Source organism: Anticarsia gemmatalis, chromosome 14, assembly GCF_050436995.1.
Source record: "Anticarsia gemmatalis isolate Benzon Research Colony breed Stoneville strain chromosome 14, ilAntGemm2 primary, whole genome shotgun sequence".
NCBI classification, from domain to species: domain Eukaryota; kingdom Metazoa; phylum Arthropoda; class Insecta; order Lepidoptera; family Erebidae; genus Anticarsia; species Anticarsia gemmatalis.
The window spans coordinates 3,017,152-3,031,488 of NC_134758.1; the positions used below are offsets into that span (position 1 = coordinate 3,017,152).

General features: G+C 33.8%; 1 protein-coding gene across 7 annotated transcripts in view; it reads left to right on the forward strand.

Annotated features, from left to right (window-relative positions):
• The first annotated feature begins 10,674 nt into the window (after nucleotides 1-10,674).
• Nucleotides 10,675-14,337, forward strand: part of Lar (tyrosine-protein phosphatase Lar) — a 430,735-nt gene continuing 427,072 nt past the window's right edge. For all 7 annotated transcript variants that reach the window (XM_076122426.1, XM_076122430.1, XM_076122427.1 and 4 more), the window contains exon 1: nucleotides 10,675-10,872. The gene's annotated coding sequence lies outside the window, so the exon portion shown is untranslated. The remainder of the gene's footprint in view (nucleotides 10,873-14,337) is intronic.

Here is a 14,337-nt window from a genome sequence, read left to right on the forward strand (position 1 = left end):
TACGATCATAGTACTCGGTTCATAGATATCCTATGTTATGTATATTCTGATTTCTGTGATTCTGTTGCTCCATTCTTAGAAATAATCAAAAGCTATATGAAAAACTAGGTTTAAATTACAGCGTTAATTGTTTCAGTGAAATCAATTAACTAATGTTGGAAACACGGATTAATTTGATCGAAACTATAGATAACCTCGTTTCTATGAACCCCTTTAAATCGAACCTTTTTTATTTTGTTTGTAAAATCAATTTTGCTTTCTCGTAAAAAATGTGTTTTCCGTGATATAAAGGACGCAATATTCTTGGCCGGGTTTCAATATAAAAATAAAGGCACCATAAAATTACATTTCACTCGAGACAGTGCTTGAGAGCAAAAGATAAACGTTCACACTGTCCTGCGAGCTCCGCCGGATAAATGGGCCGTGACGCTTATTTAAACTATCTTACAGCATAGAAAATATGAACTAACGCGCTCAACTATTATTCAAACAACGTACAACTAAACACTTTATCTTCACATCATATTTAAACACGTTATTTAACAATAGTGCCCAAGCGCAGATGCCTCCGAATTTAAATAACAAAGCCATTTATTATGAAAAACGATTTCAGGTCAACTATAATTTACGGTTTGTTTTGAAAATACTGAACGTGACATTTAAAACCGCTTTTGTCCGCTAAATGAATTCAGCTAGAAAAAAAGTAGGTCAACCATCCATCCTATACGTTTTAAAAACCCACACCGTTTACAAAGCTCGTTTCACTAGTAGTTACGTTAAAAGCTACAGAATACTCTAGCTAAACGCATCCGCATTGTTCCATCACACTCGTCCCGTGAATCAATTCCGGAGCATGCCGCGTTCGGCCTCCCCGAATGACAACGACACGAATGCGGTCGCTGTAAATGTTCGTATTTGGCGGGAAATGTGAAAAGCGCGCCACGACCGGCAGCTGATGTCAGGCCGCCATTTTGTTTCCTATGTGGTTTGGCCCACGAATATTTTTGATGCCTACGTTTTAATGGAACGTGAACTGGCGCTGTTATTGAGCTAATTTATTTTTGTGATCCGGTTTTGCGTTAAACTGTCCAACAGTATGTTGACGTTGAGTTTTTGCAATGAAAATATGCAGATGAGTAAAGTTTCATCATTTTGAAATAACTGTCAAGTGTTTTGACGGATCGTAACGTATTGTGTTTTGTAAGACAGCAATAAGTAACTCCCTCCATTAGGATGATTAGATGGACCACTCACTTTGGCTCCGTGTAGAGCTAAATTGCTCTGTACATACTTAGTTGCGAGGGCCCTGAGTGCGTCTTAAACCGCACTGGAGGCTGACACTAAGAAGATGGGATATTCGAGGACTACGTCGGACGGCAATTTATCACTTGCTGACAAATCTCGGCCCGATTGCCGAATCTCTGGCGTAAATCTTAGTGCATAGCAAGTGATGGATGAAGATAAACCAAATGGGAGAGGTTAATGCTTACATGGTTTTAGAAGTACGTTTAGTAATTGCAAGATAAACATACAGATTTGATATTTTAGAAAAATGGGACGTTATCTTTATTCAAAAACATAATAACCCTGGAGTATATCAAATATTATTGGTAACATAATTGAGTTAAACTTTGAAAACCACAGTCCGTAAATGGATAAAAGATTTGTTTAAACCGTATTTGTGTTAAGTGGTTTATTTAACAACTAATTGGTATCGGTGGATTAGCCGGAGCGTTAACGCGTAAAGCTTTCTATTGGATCAATCCAGTACACGTTTCAATTCGTTGGTAAATGGTTCAGTTGACAATACCATTCAGATTGTGTGCAACGTTCCAATCATTGGGAAAACTGTCCGTACTTATTGACATTATTGTTCTGTATATCATGTAGTAGTACTTATAAAGTTTTATTCTGTTGTTGAATAATTTACCTACGTTCATTTATTTATCTATCTAATTACGGTAGTTTTAATGAAACATTGCAATTTGTGTTAACAATTTTCTAATTACCTTTGTAGATCCACAATTGATTGGCGACTGCAAAAGTAATAACGATATTCCAAACTACTTCAACTTTAAAATAACCAAAATGTTATTCGCGTTAACATCATAATAAACACAATTTTATGTAAGGCCTATTTGCAGACATAAAGAAAGACGGAAAATTGTGACGAAGGAGGTCGGTATTCTCGTTGCAATGTTGAGTACTAAGTTTTGTACTTATTTTGTGTGCCGTAAATTGGGCCAACTTGCTACAACTAGGCTAATTGGAATTCAGAGATGAATCGTTTGGTTTCTTTGCTTCCCAAGTGTTACTACGTCGCAACTTTACCAATTACTGTGTTAATAGTTTTTTATTTTGTTATGATTTGATTTAAAACATTGTACTATTGTTTTTAATTAGCTGTATTTGTGTTTCAGATTTATCAAAATAGGACTGGAAACTGATAAGTTTATTTGTAAAAATGTGCCCTTTTTATTTTAGAGTCCAAAACCACATTTTAAAATCTCTTTCCTTTTAAAATGTTCGTGTCTCTTAAGATGTACCGCGCTGTTAGTTTCGCAATGTGCCGTCATATGCTACGATTTATTTCGTAGATGCTACGAGATTTTAATGGCTTCTACGATTGTTCTACGATACTACGAGCCTTTGTTTTGCAGATTTGTATCTACGAGAACCTACATTATGCATTGTCTAGTCAGTCTGATTATTATTATTTCATTTTCATTATAAGTGTCTTTGATTTAGAACATCTTCCTACAGTATCTTAGTTATCTTAGTTAAGCACCGTGATAATTGAACATTTTTAGTTTAAGTTTATTGCATTTTTGTTCCAAGAACATCTTTATAGTGATTGTACTTCCTTGCTGATTTTATTTCATCAAATGACCGTATTTTCCTGAACAAAGTCCCCATCATAATAAATAAATGTAGTACTTATTATTAATTGTAGTAGTCTTCGTCCAACATATTGGATTCGAAACTTATTTAGCTCAAGAGGAAATTAAACGCCCGAGTTTAGTCGTTCATCGTGTGTTAAATTAATATTTAAAGTATCAACACTTTAATCTTTGTTCTACCTCGGCAAGATAGGCCTAATTATAATAGCCAGACTTAATGGTTCATAAAATTATCTGTACGCCTTACTAAGTGGTTATTACGCGTCATAACATTAATTAATACTGTTTTGTACAAATTATTTTAGGCGTTAAACCCTTGCTGATAAATTTTAAGCCTAGGTTTAAGTGGCGTTATCTTAGACCTGAGATTTTAGGTAAAGTTAAGGGCCTCTTATTTTTAATCGCTAGATAGTAGATAAGTAAGTAAAGTCTACGCTACACTGTTGAATATAAATAATACCGTCTTTCCACCAGTTATTTTTTTACTGTTTACTCGTATTCATTGTGTATTCTGTATTTTTAGGTACTGGGTAAGTTATGCTTGATAGAGTTGATAGTTGATAAATTATATGCTTAGTGGCAAATTGTTGATAGTGGCAACAAAAGTCGCAGGATGGAGATGTTTGAAACTTTGGAAGGAGAAAGGGAAGGTACCTGCTCAATTATTATGAGATGCCTAAAAGCTATGCATAAAAAAACAAACAGTATTTATTCAGAGCAACGAACTTAAAACCTCCAAACTCCATAAAATTGTAAAGATTTACATTCCCCATATTTTGAAATAAAATCTAAAACATGTACTCAAGGTCAAGTTGAACCTATATACAAAAGAAAAATCCTATAAAGTATCACGATTGTCGGGATGAAAATCGATTTGTACGTCAAGTCAAAGACCGAATGTCGGCGACGTATCTTAATAAGGATTCTTTCAAGTTTTTCATCAAGCGGTCTTATCGGAGGCGGTTCTCCTAATTACTTGTGTTTTTTTCCTATTTTCTCGGCGCAGGTCGCGTCGCTCTGTGAGTGAGCGGCCCTGATACGAGCGAGACTTATCCGATATCGTGATTCGTGAAATGGCGGGAAAACATTCTTCTGGCACAGATTAAAATAAGAAGTTTAAGGCTAGTTTTATGACCCAGATCGTGTAGAAAGATAACTTAATGACTACTCTTAGCAGTAATTAGAGATAAAACCTGTAATAAAATGTAGCTTCTCACTTAGTGGTTATATGAAAATAAAATCCTTGCCTCCTTATTTGATCCTTGACATGCCAAACCAATATTTAGATTAAACTTTGGTGTCTTAAAGTCAATTTAAAGATACTCAAATCACTAATCTTCTCATGGATGTACCTAAATACTAATTTATATTCAACAAAGTAAAGCGGTCAATCAACCGACATTTCATTTATGCATCCAATCTTTTACGTGCAGTACAACGACTACGTTGTAAACATACAATACACTGTAAATATAACAAGAGCAATGCAATTTAAGCCACACAATTTATTTTACAGAATAAATGGTTATCCACATATCACGCTCCATTTGTCGCGTTCGCTTGTTGCACATAAAGCATTGAGCACACAAGTTATCTTTGAAAACGATCTATAGGTACTCTTTAAACATCTATACACATCGCTGGTCGCCTCCATTTATTTATCTCACGATTTCTTAAATATAATTCGCTCGTGTTCGACATTTTTATTCGACTGATCAACAAATTTTGTTGAACTTGGTTTCTCGCCGCATAGAGAACAGACACAATAAACTCAAAACCTATGAAACAGATTTTTATGCGGTTGGGAAGATTTTAATGTATTATGTGATGTACTGGGCTCTGAGCTAGTAGGTACAGTGTACAAATAAGAACTCACCTACTCAATAGTGAGGTTGTTTAGAATATTACAAATTTAATACCAAGCTAAAGATCTCTGTAAATTTCCCAAGGAATGTATTAAAGAAGGATTGAGCGAAGTTGCTTCCGAGTCCGTTATTTCTGGTAATACTTGTTAGATTTTTGAAACATAATAAATATAATTAATTCTTTCCCTATTATAAATATCTTATCGTACTTATATTTATTTTTATTTCTCAGTTTTTATAGTTTAAGAAGTATGGTAGGTATAAATCGATAAAATAAATCAGGTCACACTATTCCATGAAAAAAATAAGGCTGGAAATATAGGAATAAAATATAAAAGCGTAGTGGATTGTAAAGTAATAGGTTCGCAGCTCGTCGCGTATTTGTACGACCCCTTCTCTCAGTCAACTAGAGCAGATAATAACATAATATTGTGCTCTATTTTTTACTAACACCACTACTATCATCTTTTCGAAGGGTTTGTAAAATATTAGGGTGTACCTGCTTATTGTCACACCCTATTGGTACCGAAATTTTGTTATTTCTTTGTGTTAAGTAACAAAAACATTGTCGTTTTGAGCTTTAGAATTGAGAGGTTCTCGGCAATGTTGGGGTTGAAAACAGGTACGCTGTTAAACCGGATTTTTTCGAAAACTTGTACTTGTATGGCGCGATTGTTATCAAACATAATAAATATTTTAATCATTAGACTAGTATGACGGTCCAATATGACAAGATGTATTAATGTGAATGAAGCAAAGGAAGTTTGAAGTATCGAACCAAGTAGCGTTCTTTTGTCTCTGCTTTTTTTCCCCCTTAGGGTTACCTATGGGGAAAAAAAATTAATTTTATGTATGTATGTAATGTATGTAATTAGATTAGTTGTCGTAGTTATTAGCAACACCAAGACCGCCTTACTATTTGACCGGCCACAGATCTAGGGTTAGAACTTCATGACTAGTGGCACAAAATTACTCACGTCAATGTAAATCAGAGTTCGGCACTTATGTTTCTGTACTTACTTATGAATTTTAATTATATAAGTATTTTAAATAGACGACAAGGATAGTTTTTATAATGTCCGAAAATATGGTAATGTCGATTTTTTTTAATTAGCTACATACATTTCTGTGATCAGAAATGTTTTTATCATACAAAACAAACAAATCATAGAGATTTTACTTTTTTAAGTGCAATCGGTTAGGGAAATAAACATGTGCATTTAATGTACAATCGACAGATTATACAACATCATTGATTATGCAGTGGCATAGTAAACTACTACGACAATAGAGTTGTTTTGAGACACAGACATAACAAAGAGATGATTTAATATTGTTTGTAATAAATATGACTAAGGAATGAACACAGGTGGTAAGATGAATCAGTTTTATAATGCAGTAGATAATTCCCACGATTTAAATAAAACGTAGTTTAGACTTAACTAATCCATCTATCTATCTGTTTAAATAAAAAAATATCGCCAAATGTGTTGATAAGGTTGAACGGTTCCTCCAATTTGGCAAATTATTTTAGTCATGTATTTGTAAGACACGGGGAGGGCTTTTATGGTGCGAAAAAAACAAAAATAATGTTAAATTTACATTTTCATGTAAGCGGTGCCGCGTGGGTCAGCTAGTTTACAATATGTTGTTTACCATATAATGATCCGTGTGGGAATTAAACAAAGTATATTGCAATTATGATATCATGGCGACCCTCAGAATCTGTATTACTATTTATTATTATAATATGGAACGATTTGTTGCAGAAGGCGGTGTATGTAAGATTGACTCAACAGCTGATAGTTGCCAAATGTTAACCCCTAATACCACTGAACGTATTCGCCAACGGCCCGCTAAATTCCAATTTAAATAATACTGTTGACGGTCAAACGTTTTTGTTTTCAAATAAATGCAATAATACAATTTTTATTTCTAATTCTGCCTTTGCTTTTGCTCGATTTTCTTTGTAGTCTGTGATTTAAAAACAAATTGTATAGCACAAAAGAGTTTCTATAGCAGCGGTCAATTCCATAAAGTATTCATACACACATTCCAAATTTAAATTTCATTCCCGCTAAATGGCCAGTCTGGTATCAGAGTGGCGGTATCAGAGTGCGGCGTGGGCAAATACAGATGCATAGTAAAGTTGTAGCAAAGTGCAGGCAATATTGGCAGGAGGGGGCTTTAAATGCAATTATGAAACAGTATGTCCCGCCGCCGCGCCCTAGGGACAATCGCGACGCGTTCTATACCTTTTTATAAGGAACACGTATGATATAAAATGTTATGAAAATCTTGTAACTTATATTGTGTAAGGTTTATGAGGTTCAATATCGAATATTGGGACACTGGTTTGAAGAATCTTTGTGTGCAACTTTTATGAAATTTATAATTAACAAACTTGACAACATCTTTACAGTGTGAAACTGTTTTGTTTCGTAGTAGTACGTATAGGAGAGAACACAGGAAGTTTTCGCTACCTTTCCAAGGAATGAGTTACAGCTTCGCCAATTTCCATCTATATCGGTTCAGTCCTTTGGTTGGGAAAGGGTACTAGGTACATAGGTATATGGATAATAGACAGAGGAATAAGACAGAATTACGTTCACATTTATAGTAACTATGGAAGATTGGTCGCGTAAGTAACAGCGATAAATATGAGAAGGAACACAACTCATAAAAAACAAAAGAAAAAATCACAAGAAAAAAAATTAAGCACAAAATCAATAAACAATCGCTGAAGGCTGATAACAACACACCCCCGGGGAATCGAACCCGCACGGCCATTTCCGCCGGCTACACGGCTGTTAGCGACAGACAGTAACCAGACGGATATTTCCCTAGGGCGCTATAAACACAATGGATATAGTTGTTCAGTACACACGCACTCGATATGTTGTGCACTTGAGTCATGGCGGGAATCGCGATAGATATGACGCCATCTTTCTTTTACAGTCGATTTTACGATTCTTTGTTCTTAAAAAATAATACCAATTGTAACACAAAACTGTATGTCTACTTAAATAAAAATATATCAATTTAAGAGAATCTTGTTTGTTTGATTATATTAATCGCTGAAATTATTTACCGTATCTAACTTGTTTTGTGTATGGCGACTGACTGGAGTACCTAGCTCGCTTAGTACGTACCTACTAAGTATAATAATAATCACAAAAACGCGAGTGCAACTGCGGCGCGCGGCTAGTACTTAGGTATTGTATAAAAAGATAAAACAAATCTATCAATTGACTATCGCTTTAACAAAAATCACACAAACTGTACCTTGTCCTTTCCTTATATGATACTGAATAGATAACACATGATTATGACATTAAAGTTCATCTTACTCTATCTAATGAGCTAACTAAACAATAAAGTTTAAAACACGCCTTTAATATAAAAATAACGAATGTAAATTCAACTGCCTAGTTAGAACCGCACCTGGCGTTTAAATCTAAAACCTACGCCTACATACTGCTTGTATAATTAAAATTCCATGTAGAGATTTAATGAGTACTCCTAAATTAAAGTTTTGTTTATTTTATTGCCTTAAAAGGTTTAACAAAAATTTCATTTGAATTACAACCGGGAAAATATTTTTTACAGCAATTAGGTACTGTTTCGCTGTTGAACACAAGTTTTCTCCCGGAATCAGGAATAGTTTACTTTTAGTCTAAGACGCTGGCCAGGTCCAAGTTCTTTCAGGTCAAGAACTTTCCTTTGCTTTAAGAACTGAAGAAACTGTTTGTACGAAAAGTTATTCATACATAATATCACGTGGCATAGATTTAGAACTCTCATACTATTAATATTATAAAGATTAAGATTTGTATGTAAGTATGTTTGTAACCAATTGGTTCAAGAAGTACTGGACATTTATAAAAAAAAAACACTTGTCTACATTAAAAGATTTCCCTGGGTACAAAGTACGCTGTGGTTTTTTTTTTATGCGGAAGTTTTTATTATATTAATAGGATTTGAAAGCTACATTATCACTGACTTATACAGGCTATTTTAATTTGCGAGAAAAAAAAAATGTTCACTTATGTGAAGCCGGGTCGGGTCGCTAGTATAAGATGAAAAAATCGTTTTCTAAATCAGTCGAGGCGTCCGGTACATTTTGATAACTTGCTCCCCCATTGATATCGAATACATTTTGAGGGGAACGGAACGTTTCGATTACTTATTTGTTTTATTTTTTACAGACGAATGGAAGGGGTCACAATGTTTATTCAGCCTACTTACTCTGTGGCTCGGAATCTAAATAATTATTGTACTTTCGTCATTGTTCTAAATAGATTTGTCTTAAAACTACCTAATTACTTTTACTTTACAACTGAGTTTTTAAATAGGTGCTGCACCGGCTCTAATTCTATGGTCTTCAAAATAAGCGACTATGAATTCCATGGTTCTGATGCGTATTCGGTTAGGTTAAATACTGAAGCTTTCTTTTAAATAAATCTCGACAGCCGGCCGAGAGTTTAGTCACGTGTTCACCAAAAGGCGAAAGTCGGACTCCTAAGTCACGAGACTGAAAAGTACAATACAAATGAAGAACACTACCAAGAAATGTTTAACTAAAACAAACCAGTACTTAGACCAACTTAATTTAGGAAATCAAAGCTTACGTCTAACAGCTACTTATATTCGTAAATACTTGAAACAGTATCTCCATACTACAGCATCAAACATTGGCGGGTTAAAAGGGAAGTTACCCCAAAACGACAAACATATAATACGTCATATTGAAGCAAATAAAATGAACCAGTTTATACGGCAAGAAGGGGAATATTTGTACCACTAGCGAACACCGCATGTAGGTTATTGGCTGCAAATGCTGAATTAAAGAGCTCTATAGAAATACGGAGCGTTTTCTTGTTATTTAAGATTGGATACGAAGTTTTATAAAGGACGGCTTCATAAAAATATGTTTGCGAACTGCAGTTAGAAGATAAAAACGATAATACTTAAGAAGTTATAGAAATGAGAATACTAAGCTTATGATACGTTATTCTTAAGATAACCTAATAACTTTGGTTAGGTACAGAAAAACAGATATTAGTATTTTACTTCCAAGTTTACGTTTATGGTTAATGTTTGTATTATTTTAAAGTAGGTACCTACCTACATAATTATCTATTCTATATCTTGCTATCGCTTTATACGTTCCTAATAAATATTAAAATTAATATTATACGACAGCGATTATTTAAACCGCAACTATTCGTAGCTTTTTATTAACATTATATAATTATTATCATAACAATAATATATTAAACCAGGTATACTTAAGTACATTTAAGACTAAGTACGTAAGTACCTAAATACTTAATTAAAATATCTAGCAGTGTATGTAGGTATTATACTCGAAGAAAGTTACTGTCATGTTATTAGAACTTTTCAGATTAGTTCTACATCTACTACGGAGTGCTACGAGAAAAGCCACAGTCTACTAAATAATAGCTCGTTTCACGCAGTATCTTCACAGTTCACAGAGGCCGTTGACTACAATATCATCCATCCTTTTCTAACAGCCATCTATACTCTTCCGTAAATCGAAATCAAAGCTCGTCGGGATTGGAGCGCGGTGAAGTTCGAGCGGTCCCGGCATGCAGTGAAGTGAAATGCAAATCGGCGTGCGTTCGGAACCACTAAACAGTTAAACTTTCGAATGGACTTTTGACGTTTCTCAATATTCGAAATAAATGAAAATTACCGTGTTCTGATAGTTAAAAGATAATTTTTAGCATTATTATATTTTGATTAACAAAGCTAAGCTGTATTTTTAACTGTATCTTCAAATCCCAAACAAGATTTTTTCGTAAAAAGGCGATCAAAAGTGTTGCTGCTTCATTAACGTTTTGAACAAGCCAGAGCAAAAAATTTACGCTCGTATATGTGCGGAACGTACCTGCATATGGCGGACGCTCAGTTTGTGTTTATGTCAATAAGAAACTGATTTTTAACATTTGCGCGGGTGTGGATTAAACAATATATAAATGATTATGTGCTAGTGGAAACTGTGTATTGTGTGTTTTTTTCGTGATAATGGTTTTCGTGGTTGGACATTTGGATAACTTGATATCTTCATTGTACTTATAAGGGTACGTATTTATTTTATGTTTCTCTCTATATTTTAGGATTTATAGGGTTTTACGAGGTTCTTTAACTGTGGTTACACTAGGGATGTTGTGATTATTTTATGAGTGCATTCTGTGTGTATATTTCGTCAATATTTCGCGTTGATATGGCTAGGTTCAATTGATTCGACTCTCATAGGTTATCGCCAGATGATAACTTTTCGCGAATTATCACGATGCTCTCTGGAAGTAGGATGCAATAACTAATGCACACAAACAATGCATTCGGTCAGGGTGCATTTATAGCCATTGATAGCGAATTGAAGTGTAATTTATCGTCATTACTTCCCAATAGTTTCGATAGTAAGACTGATAATTAAAACTTGACTCCAACTTATAGATAGTTTTTCGATGTAATTATCGTAATCATACATTTTTTTATTTATAAACAAATGATAAGCGATAACGTTAGAATAGACAGGTTTAAAAACAATCAATTACTTTAATTGACTCAATAATAGAAAACTATAATTGTTTAAATAATAAAATAAAAAATAAAACTAATAACTAGATCTGAGATTATTTATTTTTCGTAAATTCATTTTTATTGGCAAGAGCTATTAAAAACATGACAGATTAATACACCATAAAGATTTTACTTAGCCACAATCCAAATTTAAAAATATGGTGGACATTAAAAAAATAAACATGATGGGGATTTTTATTTATGAAACAGCATGCCAGTCTTGTTACTGTATGGAGAGCACATTGTGTTTATAATTTGGACACATGTGTTTTGATAACTGTATCCCATGATTCATGGGACATGTGTCTCTGTGATTTACAAACTGAAATACTGGCTGATGAGTATTTAATTTGAATATGGAATGCTCTCAGATGTCTGATTTTTTTTTCTACTTAGTAGTATTGAATATAGGGCAGTTTAATCAGTTCAATTAATTTGATATAGAGTTATTGCTGTTTTGTTACAATCAGTTTAGAAATAGAATTGATGAGTTCATAGTCTGTATTGTTTTATAGCTGTAACAAGATATTATAAGCACAAATAATAAACTCAGTACAATATATTTTTGTTAGTCCAGAAAAAAATATGGCATATTGAAAGTATACTGTGAGAATCTCTTAGTTCTGCATTAAAACAGCATTATTAACCTAGATATTTCAATTTAAACATGTGTTTTAGCAGACTTGCCATTTTATAAACATTACACATCATTGGGAAGTTGTACTATGTGTTGCAAAAAGCTAAATTTTATTCTAAATATTTAGGTAGCCATTAAAAATACTATTGCTTAACTCACATGATATTTGTTAAATAGGGGATTGTCTGCCTGGTACCAACCTTATCTATAATTGCACAGACACAGTTCTATATTATTATACCTAATATATTATAGTCTGTAAATAATAGACGTAGGTAATAATGTTTAGATCGCAGTTCAGTCAATTGTGTCCGTAAATAAGTTCCACCACTTATTATTTATAATTAATATAAAACCTTATCAAAACGGGAATTACCCAATTAATCTCAGTATTTTATTATATCCGTACTACTGGCAGGGTTTGTTTTATTCATTTGTATTGTTGCATAATATTGCTAAATTCTTAAACTGTACAGTGTCCCATATATTTACTGAAACATAATCACCAAAGTCTCCCACAATCCCTTATAATGTGTGTTATGACTGTACAATGAGCAATCGACACATTAAGTAAATGTTACCAAAAATTTTATTTTAATGCGTTTTTCATTGTGTTCTGTTTAACATCCAAAACATTTGTAATAAAAATACTACGTTAGATATTTAAGTCCCATATTCCATTAAAGAATACAGAACATTTACGGGCATCTTATACCATTGAGTGAACAGAATGAATGGTCTAAATTTTCAATAATTTACTATTGTTTACAAGTAGGTTAGATCTTATGTGCAATGATCAATTGATTTTGATCCAGACAGTGATTTGACCCAGTGATACGGGTCATAGAATTTTTGTGCTGAGTGATACTTGTTTGACAATACGTTAATTTGAGCCCTGTTGTGACTGAATGTTCCTGATTTATAGTTTTGAAAACTTGTGATTATGTGATTTATTGTTGAATTGGGGCTTTTCATTTGGGATTTGGTGAAATGTCTTCAATTTATTGTTTTGGTACATAAATACTCAATATTGGTTGTATGTACTAAACCGTAGGTACATATTTCCGAGAAAATTGCCAGGATATATGGATCTTTGTTACTCTGTCGTACATAAATTGCTGAAAATAAGTGTTTTCGTAATTAAATTTATGAGTACCTAATGTGTCAAGCGGAAGCAATATACTAATTGAAAATCTGATCACTATAAAAAGTATACCGCTACAATATTGACGTGTATATTGCGCAAGAAACTGACCTACGAAATCAAATATTGTACTTTCCATGTTAAAAAACCCAATTGTGAACTAATTACTTAGGGCCCTATGTATTGAACTCGTGCGTAAATAACTAAAAAAAAGTATTTGCTAGATACAGTCATCATCATACCTAGTATTTGAACCTGAATTTTGCGATAACATTATGATAGTACTTGAACGTAAGCGAGATAAAGTACTGTGAGAATTACTTACGAAATAACGACTCGGTAATATCTAAAATGCAACTATATCCGATAAATGGCCCCTAGACTAGCGAGAGTAGGTGTGAGATAGTCTACGCCTCTGCCTACGCCTAGCTCAAGAAACCTAGGTGCGACAGTTATTAGTAGTATCAAAGCCCTTAGGGATCGTGTGTTACTCGTGTAGTACGCGAGACGTATCTTATCTTCGTAGAGTAATCAAATCAGTGGTGTCGTTGCCCTCATCTCTTGTTATCATGTTTGTTCTCGCTGTAATACCGAGTTACGTTCACAACCTTGAGTTTGTCCATGTTACGTTGATCCCAATCATCTTTAGCGCAATCATTTATCATAATGTTGGCCAGCTTGCCTCGATCGCCGGATATTCTCACTCACTTCTATTAACTATATGTTTTCTACGTGCGGTGAATGATTAAATAAATTGCTTATCTTTATATTTTAATGCAATTACTTAGTGTTACCGATTTGAGAACCCGTTTTTCTTGAGCGTTTTACTTAATTAGATTATGTTACCATTTTCGTGAAGGCTCGTTTGTTGGCGTTCTAAATATATCGACTGTTTAGCATGAGAAATTGTAAGGTATTCCGTTGGATTTCTTACACCAATCAAACGAGAAAAACGCGGGTAAAGTGGCTCGCCATGCGAGTGAAGCCTCCACAAATATTTCGCATGTTTTACTTAGAATTGGCGGAGGGAATCAGGTATTGCCTTATTTGTAACCAAATGGTTAAGATGTCGTCTTTTTATGCTCGATCGATGTTACTCAAAATGGCTTAATCATATTAAGGCAATGTATTCCGGCGATTCTGGAGTTGGTTTCTTAGTTCCATCTAAATTCATAATTTAAG